The following is a 20,495-nucleotide window of genomic DNA, read 5'->3' as shown; positions in this document are numbered from 1 at the left end:
GAGTCTGGATTTCAACACGCTTTCCAGGGGAGACACCGTTCAGCCCACGGTTTTCAGATTGTGGAAGATTCCTTTACATTTACAGCCAATCGACTCCCTTTCAAGCGATTCTCCTGCCTCAGCCTCCCTAGTAGCTGGAATTCCAGGCGCCCACCACCACGCCTGCCTAATTTTTTTTTTTTTAGTAGAGAGGGAGTTGCTAAAGGTCCAGATCCTGCCATAATACTTTTCTTGAGCAAATCCAAACCCCATCCTCAAATCTTGCTAATTTTCCAAAAAGAAGCATCAAATCGTTGTCTGAAAAAGACATAGCTATTCTTTTGACACTATTTGGTAATTTTTTTTTTTTCTTTGAGACGGAGTCTCACTCTGAGATTATCGATTAGGCTAAAGTGGACGTAAAACGCACCCACCGGGTGTCTGCTGGATAACTCAATCCTTCCTTGCTTGGAATTCCAGGGGATCCTTTTTATGGAGCGTGAACTGCGTAACTACACGTGCAGGGTGTTCCCTGGGGGACCCGTGTCTAGAATCTTTGGGATTTTTCTCAAAATGCATTTTCCCTGGGTGTTTTTCCTCAGCTTCTCTGAGCCTGTTAGAGTCAGCCCTGTCTGAACCATTCCCAGCCAGAGGGTATTTTGCAGCTCATAAAGGGCTAACGGGGACCCCGGCCACTCCACTCAGCAGCACCCTAGATCTGGCACCTCCGACACGCGGTACTTTCCATTACACCCGGTTTTATTTCCCGTAAACTGTTTATTTTTTCGGCGAGATTGATGCTGTTAATATTAGCTTTCAAAATGACAGATTAACATCGCCAGTTAATCAGGGCTATTAGCAGATAAATATCTGTAATTCGATCACCAGAGTAATTTCTTTTCCAATAATGCGATTTACAAATGCGAGTGATTAAGTAATTACCTTCCATCCCCACGGATTACCAGCTCCCCAACGCCTCCCCTTACGGATAATTCGGGGTGATTAGTGGCAGCTTGGCCTCCTCGGAACGCTTCGGAGCCGAAGCTTGTGTTCTTCCTGGGTTCAGAGCACGTCTTGGAGCATTCTTTCCTTCCTACAAGAGCTTGACCCCCCTAGCCGTGCAGACCTGCCTTTCCCGGAGAGTGCAGAAGCAAGCTTGCTCTCCCTAAATTCCTTCTTGTGGACATCACACTTCTATAGAAGAGTCAGGAGTGTTGCAGAACAATTTAACATGCCCATTAAGAAGGAAAAGAAACGGGTGTGGTGGCTCACACTTGTCATCTCAGCACTGTGAGAGGCCGAGGCGGGCGGATCACCTGAGGTCAGGAGTTCAAGACCAGCCTGGCCAACATGGTGAAACCCCGTCTCCACTAAAAATACAAAAAAATAGAAAAAAAAAATGAGCTGGGCGTGGTGGCAGGCGCCTGTCATCCCAGCTACTCGGGAGGCTGAGGCAGGAGAAACGTTTGAACCCGGGAGGCGGAGGTTGCAGTGAGCCGAGATTGCACCACTGCACTCCAGCCTGGGCAACAGAGCGAGACTCCATCTCAAAAAAAAAAAAAAAAAAAAGTGGTGTATATACACGATGGAATACTACTCAGCCATGAAAAAGAACAAAATAATGTCATTTGCAGCAACTTGGATGGAGCTGGAGATGACTTTCCCAACTAGAGTAACTCAGGAACAGAAAAAAAAATACCACATGTTGTCATTTATAAGAAGACGCTATGCTCTGGGGTTCAATGTACACTACCCAGTGCACACGTGCACTAACAGCCTAGACTTTACCAACCATCCATCCAACCAAAAAACATTTAGGCCGGGCGCGGTGGCTCACCCCTATAATCCCAGCACTTTGGGAGGCTGAGGCGGGGGATCATGAGGTCAAGAGATCGAGACCAGCCTGGCCAACATGGTGAAACCCCGTCTCTATTAAAAACACAAGAAATTAGCCAGGCGTGGTGGCGGGCACCTGTAGTCCCGGCTACTCGGGAGGCTGAGGCAGGAGAATCGCTTGAACCCGGGCGGCGGAGGTTGCAGTGAGCCAAGATTGTGCCGCTGCACTCCAGCCTGGGTGATGGAGTAAGAACTTGTCTCAAAACAAACAAACAAACAAACAAAAAATTTGTACTGCTGCAGTGATCCCCACGTTGTGTTTTTGCAGTGAGCTTTTGGGAAGGAACTGTGAGTCCATTCAACCTCTTTTTCTTTCTTTTTTATAAATTACCCACTCTCGGGTATGTCTCTTTTTTTTTTTTTAAGACAGAGTCTTGCTCTGTCGCCCAGGCTGGAGTGCAGTGGTGCAATCTCGGCTCACTACAACCTCCGCCTCCCAGGTTCACGCCATTCTCCTGCCTCAGCCTCCCGAGTAGCTGGGACTACGGGCGCTCACCACCATGCCCAGCTAATTTTTGTATTTTTAGTAGAGACGGGTTTCACCATGTTGGCCAGGATGGTCTCGAACTCGTGACCTCAGGTGATCCACCCACCTCAGCCTCCCAAAGTGCTGGGACGACAGGTGTGAGCCACCGAGCCCAGCCTCGGTTGTATCTTTATCAGCAGCACGAAAACAGACTAAGACAATCAATAATCATCAGGGAAAAGCAAATGAAACACACATCGGTCGATTCTGTATGTTTCCCCTTGTGAATAGTGTGGGGATCTTCATCAGAGTGCAGCTGTGTTTTCGATAAACTTTTTGAAAAATATTCAAACAGATGCAATGATGCCGCAGATGAAGAGTCAAAAGGCTGAAGAACAAACCAGCCTTGGTCTCCAACTCTGTGTCTTTGCCTCCCCTAAGTCATCATAGAACGTTTGCAGAGAGAGCTCCAGTGGCAGGTGCATGGATCAGAGTATCCCACCAAGCCCATCAAACAGACACAGATGTTGGCCTTCTCACAAACAGAGGTCCCCAGGAGTGCTTGGAAGCCGCTGGGGAAACAAAGTCACTGTGCTCTTCCTCCTGGAAAACCCGCCCCGGAGAAGTCAGTCTGGACAGGGCCGGTTGGTGCTGCTACAAGGTAATACCACACGACAGCTCCCTGAGATGAAGCTTCCGACGCCCTCGCCTTTCAAAGCCTCCAGCTCAAGCCACAAACGCTGACTTTTCGGAAAGTTCAGACAGCGATGTACCTTGCACTGTGTCCAGACAGACATCCGTCCCCCCTTTCCTACAGACATGACATCCCGGTTCAACACGACCACTGGGGCAGATATCAGCCGTGACGAGCCACCGCCGGGAGCCCCAGTTCTGCGTGTATCCGTCTGGGTAAGGGGCTGCCAGCTCCTGCCCGGCTGCTGATTAATATGAGGCTCCACGTGCCTGGGTGGAGACGCCGTCCCCGAGCGTCTGAGCTTGTCCCCTGGTTTCCCTGGTAACCGCCTCCAAATGCACCGAGCTGGGCTCTGCTCCTCCTTCCCTGCTACTGTTGGACCAGGCCCAGGCGGGCCATGTGGGTAACTCTGCACCTCACCTGTCAGCACCGGCGGACACGCCGTTTGATCACGCCAGCCACCTGTCCCACCAAGACCATTCATCCGGTGATCACAGGGCCGTGCTAATGCAGTCAGCTCTGGCGACCCTGGGGGAGTCATATCCTGAGATCTGCCAGGGAGTCTCTGATTTTCTTTTTTTTTTCTTTCTTTCTTTCTTTTTTTTTTTTGAGACGGAGTTTTGCTTTTGTTGCCCAGGCTGGAGTGCATTGGCACGATGTTGGCTGATGGCAACCTCTGCCTCCCGGGTTCGAGCGATGCTCCTGCCTTAACCTCTGGAGTAGCTGGGATTACAAGCATGCACCACCACGCCTGACTAATTTTTGTATTTTTAGTAGAGACAGGGTTTCTCCATGTGGGTCAGGCTGGTCTTGAACCCCTGACCTTAGGTGATCCGCCCACCTCGGCCTCCCAAAGTGCTGGGATGACAGGCGTGAGCCATTGTGCACAGCCAGGATTTTTTATTCCTCTCTCTGCAGCTCCAGCTCTGTAAAACTCTCCAAGGGTGGTTTCAGGAATATGTCTTTAGAAAGATGGAAACAGGTGTTTTTCCTACAGGGGAAGTTACAGCTAAAATAAAGACTAGGAAATCTGGGTGAAAGAATGTTAACATTTTTTTTTTCTTTTGGAGACGGAGTCTCACTCTGTTCCCAAGCTGGAGTGCAATGGTGCGATCTCAGCTCACTGCAACCTCCGCCTCCCGGGTTCAAGCAATTCTCCTGCCTCAGCCTCCCGAGTAGCTGGGATTACAGGCACCCACTACCATGCCTGATTAATTTTGTTTGTATTTTTAGTAGAGACGGGGTTTCTCCATGTTGGTCAGGCTGGTCTGGATGTCCTGACCTCAGGTGATCCACCGCCTCGGCCTCCCAAAGTGCTGGGATTACAGGTGTGAGCCACCACGCCCGGCCATTTCTTTCTCTTTTTTCGAGATGAAATGTCACTCTGTCGCCCAGGCTGGAGTTCAGTGGCGTGATATTTGCTCCCTGCAACCTCTGCCTCCCAGGTTCAGGCAATTCTCCAGCCTCAGCCTCCTGAGTAGCTGGGACTACAGGTGCCCACAGCTGTGCCCGGCTAATTGTTTGTATTTTAGTAAAGACGGGGTTTCACAATGTTGGTCAGGCTGGTCTTCAACTCCTGACCTCAGGTGATCCACCCACCTCAGCCTCCCAAAGTGCTGGGATGACAAGCGTGAGCCACCACACCTGGCCCCGATTTCATACTTTCTTTTGGGTCTTTCCTAGTCTGCAAAGTTTTGAGTCAGACATTGGGTTGGTGGAGGTATTCCTGGCGTGAGCTCGTCTTGCAGAATAGTGATGGAAATTCAGCACCGAACATGAGGGCTGGTGATGTGGGCCCGTTGGAGGCAGATCCCAGGTAACCACACTCCAAATTGGTCTGATTTCAGATTTCATTTGAAAAAATTAGACTCACCATTTAGCAACCTCTGGGTAAGAAAAATCAAGGTTTTTTTTTTTTTTTTTTTTTGACCACATTCCTTTACTTTGACTTCACCCACTGGGACTCCAAAGACCACCTAGCCCTTTCTGACTTTCAATATTAAAAATTCCGCCTCATAAAACGTGGATCCAGCCGGCATCAAAGACTCACATTCCATCATGAAGGAAAACGCAAAAGCCACACACAGCTCCACACCTTCTACGCCCCAGGCAAGACTGTTCATCACAAATCTTTTTATCCCACAAATGTGAGCGGCCTCCATTAGCGCCTCTAGAGAAATCCTGGGCTGGAGCCGGGGGACGATTCGTGAATACTTGTATCTCTGTGTTTATGATCGGGAGTGTGCGTTGCGTTTTGGAAGTTAGACTTCGACAACAGACTCATACAGTGCGCTGGTGTTTCTATCAGGTCATAGAACAAATTTGATTGAGATTCATAATTCTGCCAACCTCACTGCCTGCCTTGATCCTTGGACACCCAGGAGAGAAATTCACACCGAGTTGCACTGGCCATTTTTCCAGCCAAACGGCTGCTTAATAAATGTGCCCGGCTCATCTCGCAGGAGGTGCCGACGTCAACGTGTGGGCTGGTGTTTTTTGAGGAAGCCTCTTTCTTTTCTGTATTTCCAGGAAGAGCTTGGAGGATGGACTTTCTGCCATTCTTTCAGCTCATCCTTCATTTTCCCCTAAGTATAAATTGGCCGATTGTCTCTAGAAATGAAAGGCTGGAAGGGAAGTCAGAATCCGCCCCACACATAAGGTTACTGTGCTCTTTGCAAATCCTGAGACGCATAATTAAACCATTAACTCAGAGGCCCAAACTTTCATTTTTCAACAACTTTTCCCAGGATCACCAAGTCGGTCCTTAATCATTTTAATAGAAACCTCCCTGCCAAAGTATGGGACTGGGCCTGGCGGATGCCTGAGAGTTTCTACGCTTCCTCCATCAGGCTCACTGTGTGGCCTTTGCTGACACGGGTCTCTGAGGTCCAGATGAAAACTGGCACACACGTTTACCATCCACCTTCCTACCTACCTCACAGCCAGGCTGTGTGGGGAAGTTAATTTATGCTCGGAGAGCACTCAGTACCATGTCAGGCCTTACATAATCGGCTCATCTTTAATTTTTTTCCAATTGGCTGAAGCCGGCACAAGATGAGGCCCTCCCAAGCCCGCTGGACAGCGTGTTCTGTTCACCCAGCGTTTCCCGGACAGGGTTCTGCGTACAGCCAGGTGCTTACAAAGCATGTGGTCTGGTGAAGACCTTTCTGCCCCAAGCAATCCTATTCCAGAGTGTTTTGGTCCTTTTCCTGCTGGAAGACATCTCAAGTTGTCTCATAATAAACCTTGTGCCCAGTGACCCCTGATCCTGTCTCCGGGACGGATAGAGAATCCAGCCACTCACACTTGTTGGGAGATGACTCTACCCTTGGTTATCACAGCCTTTGGAGGATTGCGATTTTCCTTTCCTTCTTCTACTTTTAGGCAGACTGTCATGTGACCAGCTCATGTACAACAGCCTTAATGTAGCTTCAGGCTACCTTTGCAAAGGCATCCCCCATAAAAAGCAAATTTAGGACTGGGCAGGGTGGTTCATGTAATGCAAGCATTTTATGAGTCCGAGGCGGGTGGATCTCTTGAGGCCAGGAGTTTGAGACCACCCTTGCCGACATGGTGAAACCCCGTCTCTACCGAAAACATAAAAAAATTAGTTGGGTGTGGTGGCGAGTGCCTGTAATCCCAGCTACTCAGGAGGCTGAGGCAGGAGAATCACTTGAACCCAGGAGGCAGAGGTTGCAGTGAGCTGAGATTGTGCCATTGCACTGTAGCCTGGGTGACAGTCAGACTCTGTCTTGAAGGGAAGGAAAGAAGGAAGGAAAGATGGAAGGAAGGAAGGAGAGAGGAAGAAAGAAGAAACAAAGAGAAAGAAAGGAAGGAAGGGAGAAAGAAAGAAAAGAGAGAGAAAGAAAGGAAGAAGAAAGAGAAAGAAATGAAGAAGAAAGAGAAACAAAGAAAAAAGAAAGAGAGAGAAAGAAAGAGGAAGAAAGAAAACAGAAAGAAAGGAGAGAGATAAAGAAAGTAAGAGAAAGAGAAAGAAAGGAGAAGGAAAGAGAGAAAGACGAAGAAAGGAGAAAGAAAAAAGAAAGAGAAAGAAAGAAAAAAGAAAGAAGAGAGAAAGAGAAAGAAAGACAGAAAGAGAAAGAGAAAGAAAAAAAGAGAAAGAAGAAAAGAAAGGAGACAGAGAAATAGAAAAGAGAGAAAGAAAGAGAAAGAAAAAACAAAGAAAAGAGAGAAAGAAAGGAAAGAAAGAAAAGAGAAAGAAGAAAGAAAGAAGAGAGGGAGAAAGAAAAAAGAACAAAGAAGAGAGAGAGAAAGAAAAAAGAAAGAAGAGAGGGAGAAAGAAGGAGAAAGAAAGAAAAGGAAGAAAGAAAGAGAAAGGAGAGAAAGAAAGAAAGAGGCAAATTTAGCAAAACAACAGTTGTATTTGCTTAAGACTAAAAGTAGGGGAGACAATAACAAAGTGCTGGGATGACATGCGTGAGCCACCAAGCCCGGCCGGGGGATGCATTTTTTAAATTTTTTTAAAAATTTAATTTTAATTTAATTTTATTATTATTATTTTTTGAGACGGAGTCTCGCTCTTTCACCCAGGCTGGAGTGCAGTGGCGCAATCTTGGCTCACTGCAACCTCCACCTCCCTGGTTCAAGCGATCCTCCTGCCTCAGCCTCCCAAGTAGCTGGGACTACAGGCGTCCACCACCACACCTGGCTAATTTTTTGGATTTTTTTTAATACAGACGGCGTTTCACCATGTTGGCCAGGATGGTCTCAATCTCCTGACCTTGTGATACCCCTGCCTCGGCCTCCCAAAGTGCTGGTATTACAGGCATGAGCCAATTTTTATTATTTTTGGAGACAGAGTGTCACTCTGTCACCCAGGCTGGAGTGCAATGGCACGATCTCGGCTCACTGCAACCTCCGTCTCCCGGGTTCAAGCGATTCTCCTGCCTCAACCTCCTGAGTAGCTGGGATTACACATGTGAGCCACCGTGCCCAGCCTTGGGAGATGCATTTTCTATGCAGCTGCATGAGAGCAAAGATGATACAGAGAGAAGATCCCTTAGCAAATGTGTGGCAAGAAAAGAGAGGAATTCCACCTAATTCGAAGAAATCAGCCAAGCCTGGCAAACACACAGCATGTCTCCAGGACACACAGCTTCCCAATCTTTGTTTTTCTCTGCACCCTTCAACTTTCACCCTTGCAAACTCTTTTTTTTTTTATTTTATTATTATTATACTTTAAGTTTTAGGGTACATGTGCACAATGTGCAGGTTTGTTACATATGTATACATGTGCAATGTTGGTGTGCTGCACCCACTAACTCGTCATTTAGCATTAGGTATATCTCCTAATGCTATCCCTCCTCCCTCCCCCCACCCCACAACTGTCCCCAGAGTGTGATGTTCCCCTTCCTGTTTCCATGTGTTCTCATTGTTCAATTCCCACCTATGAGTGAGAACATGCGGTGTTTGGTTTTTTGTTCTTGCGATAGTTTGCTGAGAATGATGGTTTCCAATTTCATCCATTTCCCTACAAAGGACATGAAGTCATCCTTTTTTATGGCTGCATAGTATTCCATGGTGTCTATGTGCCACATTTTCTTAATCCAGTCTATCATTGTTGGACATTTGGGTTGGTTCCAAGTCTTTGCTATTGTGAATAGTGCCTCAATAAACATATGTGTGCATGTGTCTTTATAGCAGCATGATTTATAGTCCTTTGGGTATATACCCAGTAATGGGATGGCTGGGTCAAATGGAATTTCTAGTTCTAGATCCCTGAGGAATCGCCACACTGACTTCCACAATGGTTGAACTAGTTTACAGTCCCACCAACAGTGTAAAAGTGTTCCTATTTCTCCACATCCTCTCCAGCACCTGTTGTTTCCTGACTTTTTAATGATTGCCATTCTAACTGGTGTGAGATGGTATCTCATTGTGGTTTTGATTTGCATCTCTCTGATGACCAGTGATGATGAACATTCTTTCATGTGTCTGCTGACTGCATAAACTCTTAAACGTGTGAGTCGCTTCTCTTTGTACAGAAAACCTTCCTCTTTACCAGCCTTTTCCAAACAGCTCTCTTCATTCACTGGCAACATCCAATTCCATATTTGTCATGCATAATCCGTGCATTTCAACGAGGACCATCTTTCCCCCCTAGAACGCCGGTTGTCTTTCTAAAACAGCCTTTCCTTCTGGAATCAGAACCAGTTTTTAAAACATTAATTTCCAATGTTTGCCTTGGGAGAATGTCTTTTGATCAGCACGGCAAATTTCTGCCTGGCAGGCTGAAGTTATCACAGGTGTGGGATATTATTGACCTAATATTGACACGGTTATTAGGCTGAGTAATACCCTCGCCAAGACAGCCTCGGAAAAGACACAGATCGCTGTATTAGAACCCAGGGTGCAGTTTTTCCTGTGTATAAAAGCGGGAAGTTCTTTCGCCTGAGGATTAGACGCCCGCTTCAGACTCGGTGGGGGGGTGGGGGGGGCGCCTCCCAAAAAAGCAGACCCCAGGCTTGTGCACTAACGGGGGACCGCACGTGTTGGATCAGGACAGAGCTGGCTTGATCCTCCCCACCGGTTCTGCAGACACAGGAATTACTTGACATAAATAAAACAGGGCAGATCAAAGGTTTGGAAAAGACCCTCCTCCAGAAGAGATTATCCCAGGTCTGCAGGAACCTGAATGCGAGCTGAGTAGAAAAGAGCCGGGATGAACAAGCTTTCTCTGCAGAGAGCTCACGAGCACAGCAAGAGGCCAGACGGATTTGTTGTGAAAAATGAGGACGGGTGCCTTTAGCCCAGATGGTTCCCATTCCATCGTGGTGCCTCCAACAGACGGAACACAACCAGGGACTTCTTTCCAAACGTTAAAAAGAGTTCAGGTGATTTTTTCTGGCCGGGTGCGGTGGCTCACGCCTGTCCTCTCAGCACTTCGGGAGGCCGAGGCGGGTGGATCACGAGGTTAGGAGTTCGAGACCAGCCTGGCCAACGTGGTGAAACCCCGTCTCTACTAAAAAATACAAAAATTAGCCGGGTGTGGCGGTGTGGCACCTGTAATCCCAGCTACTCGGAAGGCTGAGGCAGGAGAACTGCTTGTACCCGGGAGGCGGAGGTTGCACTGAGCCAAGATCGTGCCACTGGACTCCAGCCAGGGTGACAAGAGCAAGACTCTGTCTCAGAATAAATAAATAAATAAATAAATAAATAAATAAATAAATAAATAAATAAAAAGAGTTCAAGCCATTTAAAAGACATATTTTACGGGTGCCCAAAACACAGGGCATGGTTCATATGGGAGAAATGTCCTACCTTGATGGAAGGACTAGCCGACAAGAAAGAAATGAAAGTGTAGGCTGCAGATTCTGATAGAAGGGAAATTACAGACTATGTTTTTAATTGACTGTTGAATTCAGAGTCGGATATTATGTTATTTTTTGAGACGGAGTCTCGCTCTGTCTCCCAGCCTGGAGTGCAATGGCGCCTTCTCAGCTCACTGCAAGCTCCGCCTCCTGGGTTCACACCATTCTCCTGCCTCGGCCTCCCGAGTAGCTGGGATTATAGGCACCAGCCATTGCGACCGGCTAATTTTTGTATCTTTAATAGAGATGGGGTTTTGCCATGTTGGTCAGGCTGGTCTCGAGCTCCTGACCCCAGGTGATCCACCTGCCTTGGCCTCCCAAAGTGCTGAAATCACAGGCGTGGACCACCGCACTCCCAGCCTTGAAAAGGTGAAGATGCAAATTATACCAGCCCTGTTTCCACTTAGCTGTGACAATCACACATCACTTTTGTGTCTCTACTAGTCTCTGTCTTATTCTCTAGTTAATGACTATGAAAATAATTACGCTTTTTTTCTTTGTACTATGTAAACTTTTTTAAAAATGTTATTTTAAGCTCTGGGGTGCCAGGCATGGTGGCTCACGCCTGTTATCCCAGCACTTTGGGAGGCCGAGGCAGGCGGATCACGAGGTCAGGAGATCGAGACCATCCTGGCTGACATGGTGAAACCCTATCTCTCCTAAAAACACAAAAATTAGCCGGGCGCGGTGGCAGGCACCTGTAGTCCCAGCTACTCAGGAGGCTGAGGCAGGAGAATTTCGTGAACCTGGGAGGTGGAGCTTGCAGTGAGCTCAGATCGCGCCACTGCGCTCCAGCCTGGGCGACAGAGTGAGACTCCATCTTAAAAAAAAAAAAAAAAAAAAAGAAAAAAAAATTAAGCAAGGGTGGGCAAGTTTGCTACATAGGTAAACACGTGCCATGGCGGTCTGCTGCACCTGTCAACCTGTCGCCTAGGTATTAAGCTCACGATGCATTAGTTATTTTTCCTGTTGCTCTCCCTCCCACCCCTCCACCCCTGGAAGGCCCCGGTGTGTGACGTTCCCTTCCCTGTGTCCATGTATTCTCATTGTTCAGCTCCCACTTATGCGAGAGAACATGCAGTGTTTGGTTTTCTGATCCTGTGTTTGTTTGCTGAGGATAATGGCTTCCAGCTCCATCGACGTCCCTGCAAAGGACATGATCTCATGGGTGAACATATTTTTTTCATCTCCAAATTTTCCTAGAAAAACAGAGCATACTGCTATACCCAAGTTCATAGCGGAATGACTCACAACAGTTCAAACGTGGAAGCAACCCAGGCGCCCATCAGTGGATGAACAGGTAAACAGAATTTGCTCTGGAAACAAAATGGAATACTATACAGCCAGGAAAAGGAATGAGGGTCAGACAGAGGCTGCAGAGTGAATGAACTTTGAAGACATCAGGCCCAGTGAGAGAAGAGACACACAATGGAATACTATACAGCCAGGAAAAGCAATGAGGGTCAGACGCAGGCTGCAGTGTGAATGAACCTGGAAGACCTCAGGCCCAGTGGGAGAAGAGACACACAATGGAATACTATGCAGCCAGGAAAAGGAATGAGGAGGGTCAGACGCAGGCTGCAGTGTGAATGAAACTTGAAGGCATCAGGCCCAGTGAGAGAAGAGACACACAATGGAATACTATACAGACAGGAAAAGGAATGAGGGTCAGATGCAGGCTGCGGCATGGGTGAATCTTGAAGACATCAGGCCCAGTGAGAGAAGAGACACACAATGGAATACTATACAGCCAGGAAAAGGAATGAGGGTCAGATGCCGGCTGCAGTGTGAATGAACCTTGAAGGCATCAGGCCCAGTGAGAGAAGAGACACACAACGGAATACCATACAGCCAGGAAAAGGAATGAGGGTCAGATGCAGGTTGCAGTGTGAATGAACCTCGAAGACCTCAGGCCCAGTGAGAGAAGAGACACACAATGGAATACTATATAGTCAGGAAAAGGAATGAGGGTCAGACGCAGGCTGCGGCATGGGTGAACCTTGAAGGCATCAGGCCCAGTGAGAGAAGAGACACACAATGGAATACTATACAGTCAGGAAAAGGAATGAGGGTCAGAGCAGGCTGCGGCATGGGTGAACCTTGAAGACATCAGGCCCAGTAAGAGAAGAGACACACAATGGAATACTATATGGCCAGGAAAAGGAATGAGGGTCAGACACAGGCTGCAGTGTGGATGAACCTTGAAGACCTCAGGCCCAGTGGGAGAAGAGACACACAATGGAATACTATACAGACAGGAAAAGGAATGAGGGTCAGATGCAGGCTGCGGCATGGGTGAACCTTGAAGACATCGGGCCCGGTGGGAGAAGAGACACACAATGGAATACTATACAGCCAGGAAAAGGAATGAGGGTCAGACTCAGGCTGCGGCATGGGTGAACCTTGAAGACATCAGGCCCGGTGAGAGGAGAGACACACAATGGAATACTATACAGCCAGGAAAAGGAATGAGGGTCAGACGCAGGCTGTGGCATGGGTGAACATTGAAGACATCAGGCCCAGTGGGAGAACAGACACACAATGGAATACTATATGGCCAGGAAAAAGAATGAGGGTCAGACGCAGGCTGCAGTGTGAATGAACCTTGAAGACATCAGGCCCAGTAAGAGAAGAGACACACAATGAAATACTATATGGCCAGGAAAAGGAATGAGGGTCAGACACAGGCTGCAGTGCGGATGAACCTTGAAGACCTCAGGCCCAGTGGGAGAAGAGACACACAATGGAATACTATACAGCCAGGAAAAGGAATGAGGGTCAGATGCAGGCTGCGGCATGGGTGAACCTTGAAGACATCAGACCCAGTGGGAGAAGAGACACACAATGGAATACTATACAGCCAGGAAAAGGAATGAGGGTCAGACTCAGGCTGCAGTGTGAATGAACCTGGAAGACATCAGGCCCAGTAAGAGAAGAGACACACAATGGAATACTATATGGCCAGGAAAAGGAATGAGGGTCAGACACAGGCTGCAGTGTGGATGAACCTTGAAGACATCAGGCCCAGTGGGAGAAGAGACACACAATGGAATACTATACAGCCAGGAAAAGGAATGAGGGTCAGATGCAGGCTGCGGCATGGGTGAACCTTGAAGACATCAGGCCCGGTGGGAGAAGAGACACACAATGGAATACTATACAGCCAGGAAAAGGAATGAGGGTCAGACGCAGGCTGCGGCATGGGTGAACCTTGAAGACCTCAGGCCTAGTGAGAGGACAGACACACAATGGAATACTATAAAGCCAGGAAAAGGGATGAGGGTCAGATGCAGGCTGCGGTGTGGATGAACCTTGAAGACATCAGGCCCAGTGAGAGAAGAGACACACAGTGGAATACTACACAGCCAGGAAAAGGAATGAAGGTCAGACGCAGGCTGTGGCATGGGTGAACCTTGAAGACATCAGGCCCAGTGAGAGAAGAGACACACAATGGAATACTATACAGCCAGGAAAAGGAATGAGGGTCAGACGCAGGCTGTGGCATGGGTGAAACTTGAAGACATCAGGCCCAGTGAGAGGAGAGACACACAATGGAATACTATACAGCCAGGAAAAGGAATGAGGGTCAGATGCAGGCTGCGGCATGGGTGAACCTTGAAGACATCAGGCCCGGTGGGAGAAGAGACACACAATGGAATACTATATGGCCAGGAAAAGGAATGAGGGTCAGACTCAGGCTGCAGTGTGAATGAACCTTGAATACATCAGGCCCAGTGAGAGAAGAGAGACACAATGGAATACTATACAGCCAGGAAAAGGAATGAGGGTCAGACGCAGGCTGCGGCATGGGTGAACCTTGAAGACCTCAGGCCTAGTGAGAGGAGAGACACACAATGGAATACTATACAGCCAGGAAAAGGGATGAGGGTCAGACGCAGGCTGCAGTGTGGATGAACCTTGAAGACATCAGGCCCAGTGAGAGAAGAGATACACAATGGAATACTACACAGCCAGGAAAAGGAATGAGGGTCAGATGCAGGCTGCGGCATGGGTGAACCTTGAAGACATCAGGCCCAGTGCGAGAAGAGACACACAATGGAATACTATACAGCCAGGAAAAGGAATGAGGGTCAGACGCAGGCTGTGGCATGGGTGAACCTTGAAGACATCAGGCCCAGTGAGAGGAGAGACACACAATGGAATACTATACAGCCAGGAAAAGGGATGAGGGTCAGACGCAGGCTGCGGCATGGGTGAACCTTGAAGACATCAGGCCCAGTGAGAGAAGAGACACACAATGGAATACTATACAGCCAGGAAAAGGAATGAGGGTCAGACGCAGGCTGTGGCATGGGTGAACCTTGAAGACATCAGGCCCAGTGAGAGGAGAGACACACAATGGAATACTATACAGCCAGGAAAAGGGATGAGGGTCAGACGCAGGCTGCGGCATGGGTGAACCTTGAAGACCTCAGGCCCAGTGAGAGGAGAGACACACAATGGAATACTATACAGCCAGGAAAAGGGATGAGGGTCAGACACAGGCTGCGGCATGGGTGAAACTTGAAGACATCAGGCCCGGTGGGAGAAGAGACACACAATGGAATACTATACAGCCAGAAAAGGAATGAGGGTCAGATGCAGGCTGCAGTGTGAATGAACCTGGAAGATCTCAGGCCCAGTGAGAGAAGAGACCCACAATGGAATACTATACAGCCAGGAAAAGGAATGAGGGTCAGACGCAGGCTGTGGCATGGGTGAACCTTGAGGACATCAGGCCCAGTGAGAGAAGCCAGACAGGAAAGACCCCATAGTGTATGACTCCACTTATCTAAAATGTCTGGAACAGGCAAAGATTTCATAGAGACAGAAACTAGAACTATGGGTGGCAGAGGCTGGGGGGTGAAATGGGGAATTCGTGTTTCATGGGGAGAGAGTTTCTGTTTGGGAAGATGAAAACATTCTGGAGGTGGTTAGTGACAATGGTTGCACAATTATTTGAATGTACTATTTTTTTTTGAGGGGTATAGAGTTTTGATCTTGTTCCCCAGGCTGGAGTGCAATGGCGCGATCTCAGCTCTCTGCAACCTCCGCCTCCCGGGTTCAAGTGATTCTCCTTCCTCAGCCTCCTGAGTAGCTGGGAGTACAGGCACCTCCCACCAGGCCCAGCTAATTTTTTGTATTTTTAGTAGAGACAGGATTTCACCATGTTGGCCAGGCTGATCTCGAACTTCTGATCTCTGGTGATCCACCCACCTCGGCCTCCCAAAGTGCTGGGATTACCGGCACGCACCACCACACCCGGCTAATTTTTGTATTATTAGTAGAGACGGGGTTTTGCCATGTTGACCAGGCTGGTCTTGAACTCCCAACCTCAGGTGATCCACCCGCCTTGCCCTCCCAAAGTGCTGGGATTACAGGCATGAGCCACCATGCCTGGCTGAATTGTACTCTTTAAAATGGCTAAAATAGTAGAGATTATATTATGTGTGCTCCCTCACAATTAAAAAATATATATATTGCTATGGACAGGAAAAGAAGCTTTCTTTTGAGGAAAAGGGTACATTCAGTTGGCAACAATGAACATTGCACAATATTTAATTTTTTTTCTTTTTTTTGAGATAGAGTCTCACTCTTGTTGCCCAGGCTGGAGTGCAGTGGCGCAATCTCAGTTTACTGCAACCTCTGCCTCCCGGGTTCAAGTGATTCTCCTGCCTCAGCCTTCCGAGTACCTGGGATTACAGGCATGTGCCACTACGCCTGGCTAAATTTTGTATTATTAGTAGAGACGGGGTTTTGCCATTTTGGCCAGGCTGGTCCTGAACTCCTGACCTCATGTGATCCACCCACCTCGGCCTCCCAGAGTGCTGGGATTACAGGCACACACCACCACACCCGGCTAATTTTTGTATTATTAGTAGAGACAGGGTTTTGCCATGTTGACCAGGCTGGTCTTGAACTCCCAACCTCAGGTGATCCACCCGCCTTGCCCTCCCAAAGTGCTGAGATTACAGGCATGAGCCACCGCGCCCGGCCAAATTATACTCTTTAAAATGGCAAAAATTGCAGAGATTATATTATGTGTGCTCTACCACAATTTTTAAAAAGTATATATTGCTATAGACAGGAAAAGAAGCTTTCTTTTGAGGAAAGGGGTACATTCGGTTGGCAACAATGAACATTGCAGAATATTTAATTTTTTTTCTTTTTTTTTTTTTGAGATGGAGTCTTGCTCTTGTTCCCCAGGCTGGAGTGAAGTGGCGCGATCTTGGCCCACCGCAACCTCCACCTCCTGGGTTCAAGCAATGTCCCTACCTCAGCCTCCCGAGTAGCTGAGACTACAGGTGCGCACCACCGTGCCCGGCTAATTTTTTGTATTTTAGTAAAGACAGGGTTTCACGATGTGGGCCAGGATGGTCTCAATCTCCTGACCTCCTGATCAGCCTGCCTCAGCCTCCCAAAGTGCTGGGATTACAGGTGTGAACCACCATGCCCGGACAAATTGTACTCTTATTTACAATGGCTAAAATGGCAGAGATTATATTATGTGCGCTCTACCACGATCTTAAAAAATTTTATTGCTATACACAGGAAAAAAAAATGCTTTCTTTTGTGGAAAAGGGTACATTTGGTTGGCAACAACGAACATTGCACAGAATTAAATTTTAAAAATGCAAGAAGTTGTTCTCAGCGGGGTACAGCAGCTCACACCTGGATTCCCAGCTACTTGGGAGGCTGAGGTTGGAGGATCCGTTTAGCCCAGGAAGTGGAGGCTGCAGTGAGGTGTGATCACGCCACTGCCCTCCAGCTTGGGCAAAAAGACAAGATCCTGTCTTGGCCAGGTGCGGTGGCTCACGCCTGTAATCCCAGCATTTTGGGAGGCCAAGGCGGGCGGATCACGAGGTCAGGAGATCGAGACCATCCTGGCTAATACGGTGAAACTCCGTCCCTACTAAAAATACAAAAAATTAGCCAGGCGTGATGGTGGGCGCCTGTAGTCCCAGCTACTTGGGAGGCTGAGGCAGGAGAATGGCGTGAACCTGGGAGGCGGAGCTTGCAGTGAGCCGAGATCGCACCACTGCACTCCAGCCTGGGTGACAGAGGAAGACTCCATCTCAAAAAAAAAGAGAAGATCCTGTCTCTAAAAAACACAAGAAAACAACAACCACAACAAGACACAAAAGAGTGGTCTCAAGAAGAAGAAAAACAGTTAAAATGGTGCATATGACATTATACGTATTTTGCCATAATGAAAAAGAATGGTGTAGGGAACAGCAGAATCTTTTAGAAAGTAATCCTGGGGTTCAGCACTTCACAAAAACAAGAGGAAAGCAAGCTCTCAAGCTATCGAGTTAGAAAAAGCTTTGCTGGGCGTGGTGCTCACACCTGTAATTTCAGCACTTTGGGAAGCCGAGGCAGGTGGATTACATGAGATCAGGAGTTCGAGACCAGCCTGGCCAACACGGTGAAACCCCGTCTCTACTAAAAATACAAAAATTAGTCGGTCGTGGTGGTGCACGCCTGTAATCCCAGCTACTTGGGAGGCTGAGGCAGGAGGATTACTTGAACCCGGGAGGTGGAGGTTACAGTGAGGTGAGATGCTGAGATCTTTTAAGATATCTTTTTGGCTGGGTGCGGTGGCTCACGGCTGTAATCCCAGCACTTTGGGAGGCTGAGGTAGGCAGATCACCAGAGATCAGGAGTTCGAGATCAGCCTGGCCAACATGGTGAAACCCTGTCTCTACTAAAAAATAGAAAAATTAGCCAGGCATGCTAGCGCATGCCTGTAATCCCAGCTACTCGGCATGCCGAGGCAAACAAATCAGTTGAACCTGGGAGATGGAAGTTGCAGTGAGCCGAGATCGCGCCACTGCACTCCAGCCTGGGCGACAGAGCGAGACTCCATCTCAAAAACAACAGCAACAAAATACCCGTAGTTTGGGAGGCCGAGGCAGATGGATCACCTGAGGTTAGAAGTTCGAGACCATCCTGGCCAACATGGTGACACTGCGTCTTTACTAAAACTACAAAAATTAGCCAGGCGTGGTGGCAGGTGCCTGTAATTCCAGCTACTCGGGAGGCTGAGGCAGGAGAATCGCTTGAACCCAGGAGGCGGAGGTTGTAGTGAGCCAAGATCACACCATTGCACTCCAGCCTGGGTGACAGAGCGAGACGCTGTTTCAAAAGAAAAAAGAGAGAGAGAGAAATAGAGGATAGAAAAATAGAAATGAAACAAAGAATGATATAGAAAAGACAAAATAAAACACGACTAATATGGCGAAGGGCCCAAGAAGACGATAGGGGGCGTGAAAGAACAAAAAAACCAAAAAATAAAAAACAAATTGCAGAAAATTGTGCAGAGATCAAAATGTGAAGTTGAAGAAAGAATAGACATAGAGAATTAACCCAGAATAAATTAAAAGAACACAAGACCACCAAATCATCAAATAAAGTGAGACGCAACTTCTAGCAACCGTAAAATTATAAAACCAGTATTTCCCTGAATTTGTCAATAACCAGTAACAATGGAAAATAAGGCGATGCTCATGAGTGACTATTTTTATTTTTTGAGACAGAGTCTCGCTGTCGCCCAGGCTGGAGGGCAGTGGCGCAATCTCAGCTCACTGCAACCTCGGCCTCCCGGGTTCAAGTGATTCTGCTGCCTCAGCCTCCCAAGTAGCTGGGATGACAGGCGCCCGCCACCACGCCAGGCTAGTGTTTGTATTATTAGTAGAGACGGAGTTTCACCATGTTGGCCAGGCTGGTCTCCAACTCCTGACCTCAGGCGATCCGCCCTCCTCGGTCTCCCAAAGTGCTGGGATGACAGGCGTGAGCCACGGCGCCCGGCCTCATTTCAGAGTTTGCTTTCAGATGCGCCATATAAAGAAGTCATCAGGCACTCCTTAGCGTGGAAAGCAGCAGTAACATGTAAATTATACTCACAGGATTTTCCCCACTTCAACACATCCAGAAGTTGAAAGGAAGAGATAAATGGACATTTCAAAGCTGAGTCTCTAACAACAACTAAAACCTGTTCGGTGGGGCTTGATTTGGCAAGAGTAAATGAACTCGAATCAAATTCAATTACCCTGTGTACATTAACCATAATGCGTGCTTAACATTTTACAAAAAGATCTGATTTTCTGGTACTTGTTTATTTTTAACCGCAATAAAAAGTCAAAATTTGGTGGAAAGCATTTAACGTGTGTTTTCTGTAGCACTCATGAGCTGTGCAATTGTGCTGTTATTTAAAAAAAGGAAAAGAAAAAATGTGGCCAGGTGCAGTGACTCACGCCTGTAATCTCAGCACTTTGGGAGGCCGAGGCGGGTGGATCACTTGAGGTCAGGAGTTTGAGACCAGCCTGGGCAACATGGTGAAACCCCGTCTGTACCAAGAAAAAAAAAAAAATTATCTGGATGTGGTATGTATGCCTATAGTTCCAGCTACTTGGGAGGCTGAGGAAGGAGGACGGCTTGAGCCCAGAAGGTGGAGGCTGCAGTGAGCTGAGATTGCACTACTGCACTCCAGCCTGGGCAACAGAGCAAGACTCAGTCTCAAAAAGAAACGAAACAAAACACTAACCTAAAAAACTGGATTGAGATTCTTCAGCCCCTACCTCTTACCAAATCAGTCAAAATTGCAAACCAGAATGTATTCAACTGCTTTGAATACCGAGGATAGATGTCATTTCATCTATGACCCTGTGTGCAGCAGGAAAGCAATATTGCCCACCTGCATTATCAAATTGGGCTCATTCAGCTAATTAAACCTCTCAGCAAGATATGCAAACTGGAGGCTGGGCACGGTGGCTCACACCTGTAATCCCAGCACTTTGGGAGGCCGAAGCAGGCAGATTACTTGAGGTCAGGAGTTTGAGACCAACGTGGCCAGCATGGTAAAACCTGGTCTGTACTAAAAACAAAAAACAAAAAACAAAAAAAAAAGCAAAAATTAGCCGGGTGTGGTGACGGGCACCTGTAATGCCAGCTACTCAGGAGGCTGAAGCCTGAGAATAGTATTTACGAGGCGGAGCTTGCAGCAAGCCGAGATCAAGCCACGGCACTCCAGCCTGGGTGACAGAGTGAGACACCGTCTCAAAAAAACAAAAGATATGCAAACTGGAATAACCAGGCTATATTATTCAAGGGAGACTTTGCTATGAGAATT

The sequence above is a fragment of the Pongo pygmaeus genome, chromosome Y, assembly GCF_028885625.2.
Source record: "Pongo pygmaeus isolate AG05252 chromosome Y, NHGRI_mPonPyg2-v2.0_pri, whole genome shotgun sequence".
Lineage (NCBI taxonomy): Eukaryota > Metazoa > Chordata > Mammalia > Primates > Hominidae > Pongo > Pongo pygmaeus.
The sequence above is the reverse complement of the archived record's forward strand: the minus strand, read 5'-3'. Positions refer to the sequence as shown.